The sequence below is a fragment of the Silurus aristotelis genome (assembly GCF_946808225.1).
Source record: "Silurus aristotelis genome assembly, chromosome: 9".
In the NCBI taxonomy this organism is placed as follows: domain Eukaryota; kingdom Metazoa; phylum Chordata; class Actinopteri; order Siluriformes; family Siluridae; genus Silurus; species Silurus aristotelis.
Genome location: NC_139582.1, coordinates 447,501 through 452,500, shown reverse-complemented (window position 1 = coordinate 452,500; position 5,000 = coordinate 447,501). Strand labels below are relative to the sequence as shown.

Here is a 5,000-nt window from a genome sequence, read left to right as displayed (position 1 = left end):
GGAATAAATGAAGGGATGAGTGAAGGGATGAATAATGAGATGGTGGAGGAAATGACTTTGTTCCTAAACGTAACTCAGCTTTACTCAGATTGATCTATAAATAAATAATGTGACAAGATTTGGAAGGCTGAGTGACAGTGAGGAGGAAAAAAGAAAAGCAGGGATGGTGGATCAGAGGATCATCTTTAAAGGAGAGAGAGAGAGAGAGAGAGAGAGAGAGAGAGAGAGAGAGAGAGAGAGAGAGAGAGAGAGAGAGAGAGAGAGAGAGAGAGAGAGAGAGAGAGAGAGAGAAATAAGAGATGCATTCCTTCACTCCAGACTACAAGGACGGCTTATAATAGTTCTATAATTTCCAATATATACAAAGCCATTGAAGATGAGAAGGAAAGATGAGGAAAGAGAGAGAGAGAGAGTGTTGTGCTGTGTTGTGTTGTGTTGTGCTGTGTTGTGCTGTGCTGTGTTGTGTTGTGCTGTGCTGTGTTGTGTTGTGCTGTGTTGTGCTGTGCTGTGTTGTGTTGTGCTGTGCTGTGTTGTGTTGTGCTGTGTTGTGCTGTGCTGTGTTTTGTTATGCTGTGTTGTGCTGTGTTTTGTTGTGTTGTGCTGTGCTGTGTTGTGCTGTGTTGTGTTGTGCTGTGTTGTGTTGTGCTGTGTTGTGCTGTGCTGTGTTTTGTTGTGCTGTGTTTTGTTGTGTTGTGCTGTGCTGTGTTGTGCTGTGTTTTGTTATGCTGTGTTTTGCTGTGCTGTGTTGTCCTGTGTTGTGTTGTGCTGTGCTGTGCTGTGCTGTGCTGTGTTGTGTTGTGTTGTGTTGTGCTGTGTTGTCCTGTGTTGTGTTGTGCTGTGCTGTGCTGTGTTGTGTTGTGTTGTGTTGTGTTGTGTTGTGCTGTGTTGTGTTGTGTTGTGTTTTGTTGTGTTGTGCTGTGCTGTGTTGTGTTGTGTTGTGTTGTGTTGTGTTGTGCTGGGCTGTGTTGTGTTGTGTTTTGTTGTGTTGTGTTGTGCTGTGCTGTGTTGTGTTGTGTTGTGTTGTGCTGTGTTTTGTTATGCTGTGTTTTGCTGTGCTGTGTTGTCCTGTGTTGTGTTGTGCTGTGCTGTGCTGTGCTGTGTTGTGTTGTGTTGTGCTGTGTTGTGTTGTGTTGTGCTGTGTTGTCCTGTGTTGTGTTGTGTTGTGTTGTGTTGTGCTGTGCTGTGCTGTGTTGTGTTGTGTTGTGTTGTGTTGTGTTGTGTTGTGTTGTGTTTTGTTGTGTTGTGTTGTGCTGTGTTGTGTTGTGTTGTGTTGTGTTGTGTTGTGCTGGGCTGTGTTGTGTTTTGTTGTGTTGTGTTGTGCTGTGCTGTGTTGTGTTGTGTTGTGCTGGGCTGTGTTGTGTTGTGTTTTGTTGTGTTGTGTTGTGTTGTGTTGTGTTGTGTTGTGTTGTGCTGGGCTGTGTTGTGTTTTGTTGTGTTGTGTTGTGCTGTGCTGTGTTGTGTTGTGTTGTGTTGTGTTGTGTTGTGTTTTGTTGTGTTGTGTTGTGTTGTGTTGTGCTGGGCTGTGTTGTGTTGTGTTGTGTTGTGTTGTGCTGTGTTGTGTTGTGTTGTGCTGGGCTGTGTTGTGTTGTGTTGTGTTGTGTTGTGCTGTGTTGTGTTGTGTTTTGTTGTGTTGTGTTGTGCTGTGCTGTGTTGTGTTGTGTTGTGCTGGGCTGTGTTGTGTTGTGTTGTGTTGTGTTGTGTTGTGTTGTGTTGTGTTGTGTTTTGTTGTGTTGTGCTGGGCTGTGTTGTGTTGTGTTGTGTTCTGTTGTGTTGTGTGGGAGGTTTTGCTCAGATCTCTGCTCTCCAGCTACCTGTTAGACTTCATTCCTGCTTCTGAACAGAAGACTTATAATAGTAATATAAACAATGGCCTTCGTCTCCTCTCAGGGCTGAAGTGTAGAATTGTATAATTGTATAATTGTGTAATTGTATAAAGACGTGATAAATAACGTCATGTTGGTATTAATAGAATTTGTGACGTGACTTCAGCAGAATGACGCAACATCACTGTCAAAAGGGTAAATATGCAAATATGCCTTACTGGTGCAGACAATTGGGCAGAGGAAGATACAATCTTTTTCTCTCTTACACACACACACACACACACACACACACACACACACACACACACACACACACACACACACACACACACACACACAGCAGCCCAACTAGACCTTTTTGACTTTTTGTTCTCAAGGTGTGTGTAAAACAGATTTTTTTTACACTTTATTGTTATTGTTATAAACATGATAATGGTATATTCACCTCCATTGTCCAGTGTGTGTCTAGTGTGTGTCGAATGTGTGTGTCCAGTGTGTGTCGAATGTGTGTCCCCGGTGTGTGTCCAGTGTGTGTGTCCAGTGCTCAGAGGTTTGATGGGAAATCATGTGTTCACCCATTTACTACAGTCTCCTATTCCCTGGTGATAATGTAGTCTGAAGATGGCTTTTTCTCTGGGATTAGGAGGAGTGTCCCACACAGTGCTTGCAGGTGGATCTGAGATCAGATAGATCAGCTCCACATGGTCCCTGCTGGCTTGGGCAGATAACGGTCTCAGTTACCTGTGGTTCTTCTCTTCATTCCTCTGTAGCGTGAGCAGCTGCTCAGGTGGAAAGAGAAGAGACGGGTGTCGTGTCAGGACTCCTCCTGCTCCCGAGGCTGTGAGGAGCAACAGGTCATGAAACTACAGACGTTAAGGAGCTTAGAGTGGAGCAGATGAAGATTCCACGGGTCTCTGAGATTCAATGCAGCTGCAATACTTCACATTCTTGAAATACTCTCGAGTTAATCCTGATCCGTATCTGACGTACATTATGTACAATTAGCACAAGTGAGATGTTTCCTCGCTCGCAGGAGACCGGTTTACTGTGAGCTCAGATACAACAGCAGTGATTCACTACTGTAACCATCAGCAGAATTACAATCAAACACTTCAGAAGGTCTTCTGACAAAGTATTAAACTTTAAAGTTCTGTAGAATCAAAACCACGACTTGTTCTGGTTTTCTTGATTTTTCTGAAGGATTTGTGGTGTGTGCAATGAGGCATGTTTAACGCCGGGTTTATTTTTGAGCTCGGACGGTTTACGCACAACTATAAATTATTTTTCGTTGGGGAAAAAAAAAACCACCTTCCCACAAAGAGCTAATTACAAAGATTTGCAGCTAAATGTATAAATACCTTCACCTAAGAAGTTGATGAAAGTTCCTGTTTGAGTTCTACAGACGCAGTGAAGACAGAACTGCATGTCGTATAGGAACATTAAGTCACGTGTTCAGCTGGAATTCATAACATCTCAATTTATAGAGAAGAACCTCAGGAGGAACTGATCATCCACTGTTCTTCTCAGTTTGTTTAAATGATATTGTGAGTCGATTTGAACATTACACAATTTATTAATTTAGAAAATAAACATTTAAATATGAAATCATTTCGAAGAATCTCTCAGAACAATCATAGACTCATGGACCTGATCCCAACCCTCACACTGATCCTTCATCTCAGAGACTCTTCCTTCTGCTGGGGTTGATAGCAGGGGCTTTAGCTGATGTTTAGATGTTGAGGTTTAGACACTTGAATTAGAGACACATGCTGCAAGATGTGACACTGATATATGGTTTGGTTAAATCAGATACAAATATATACCAGATAGTAACACACACACACACACACACACACACACACACACACACACACACACACACACACACACACATATAAATACCGTCCTGCTGGTTCAGGCCTTCCTCTTGTCCAAACACTTGGGGAGAGAAGGTGGACCTGGAGCACACTGGTAGGATGGTGCAGGTTTACAGCAGACTGAGGATTTGGAGAATGGACGATTAGGATTCAGTGGAATGGCATCCTGAGCAATTAGTCATGTTTGCTGAAGGAATGTGTATTGTAGTGGTTTATTTTTGATCACGCTGCGTCTGAGCTCATGAACTTCTGAAGTTCCACATTTCAGTCTGTTCCTTTCAGGCTGAGAGTAAACACAGCACTCGAGTGTTAATGTTTGTAAAAGCCCTCGAGGTCATTTACATATGGATCTTCTCTCGTTTTTCCCATGCATGCTAGCGTTAACTCCGGAGCGTATCTTCACATAACCACTGAAAATAGGTGTCGTTTTAATCTAAAGAGCTGCTTATAAACCCTGGAGGAATGTATCCTGACGTTCTCAGCTTTTCTCAGCAGATAAATTGTAGTTTAAAGGAACTGGAGTGTCTTCTGAATTTGGATGGATCAGTTGAAGGCCTACTCCCTCTGGCTAACTGGGTTTGCGTCAGGCATTTATTTATTTATTGAGCTTCTGAGAAGGAGGAGCTCAGCAGTGCTGTAGGGAACAGAAGAAGGTCTGAGGATTCTGAGGGCCACAGGAAATCACAGTTCATGTGGTGTGTGATTGCAGAGTAAAAAAAAAAAAAACCCACACATACATGCAAACGCAGTGTAACGAATGTTCAGAATAATGTTCTGATAGAGAAAACGTGAAGACTAAAAACTATCATTTTTATTTCTCTATAATAAACAGCACATAACGCTTTATACACCAACAGAGTAATTCTGGTTTACTGGTTCACCAGGACTTAAAAATACATAAATACATTCCAGAAATATTTTTAATTAAACAAACCTGATCTGAGGCAGATGAATGACTGAAACATAATGAGCATCTGAAGCTTCATTTTAATTGAAAATAAAGCTCCAAAATTAGCTAAATCTTGGTGTTATCATAGGGTTTTTATGAGGTTTAATGGAGTTTTATGATTTTATGGGGGGTTTTATGGAGTTTTATGAAGTTTTATGGAATTTTATAGGGTTTTAGAATAGAATAGAATAGAATAGCCTTTATTTGTCACATATACATTACAGCACAATGAAATGTTGTTCTTCGCATATCCCAGCTTGCTTGGAAGCTGGGGTCAGAGCGCAGGGTCGGCCATGATACGGCGCCCCTGGAGCACACAGAGGGTTAAGGGCCTTGCTCAAGGGCCCAAGA

At 42.1% G+C, this 5,000-nt stretch overlaps 1 protein-coding gene and 1 long non-coding RNA gene across 3 annotated transcripts in view; both read left to right on the top strand.

Moving 5' to 3' along the window:
* The window catches only part of creb3l1 (cAMP responsive element binding protein 3-like 1), a 54,521-nt gene that overhangs the window by 5,644 nt on the left and 43,877 nt on the right, over window positions 1–5,000 (top strand). The gene's annotated exons all lie outside the window — the stretch shown is intronic.
* Window positions 2,348–5,000, top strand: part of LOC310730939 — a 3,841-nt gene continuing 1,188 nt past the window's right edge. The window contains exons 1-2 of the long non-coding RNA XR_014535025.1: window positions 2,348–2,493; window positions 2,594–4,819. This is a non-coding gene — a long non-coding RNA (uncharacterized lncRNA). The remainder of the gene's footprint in view (window positions 2,494–2,593; window positions 4,820–5,000) is intronic.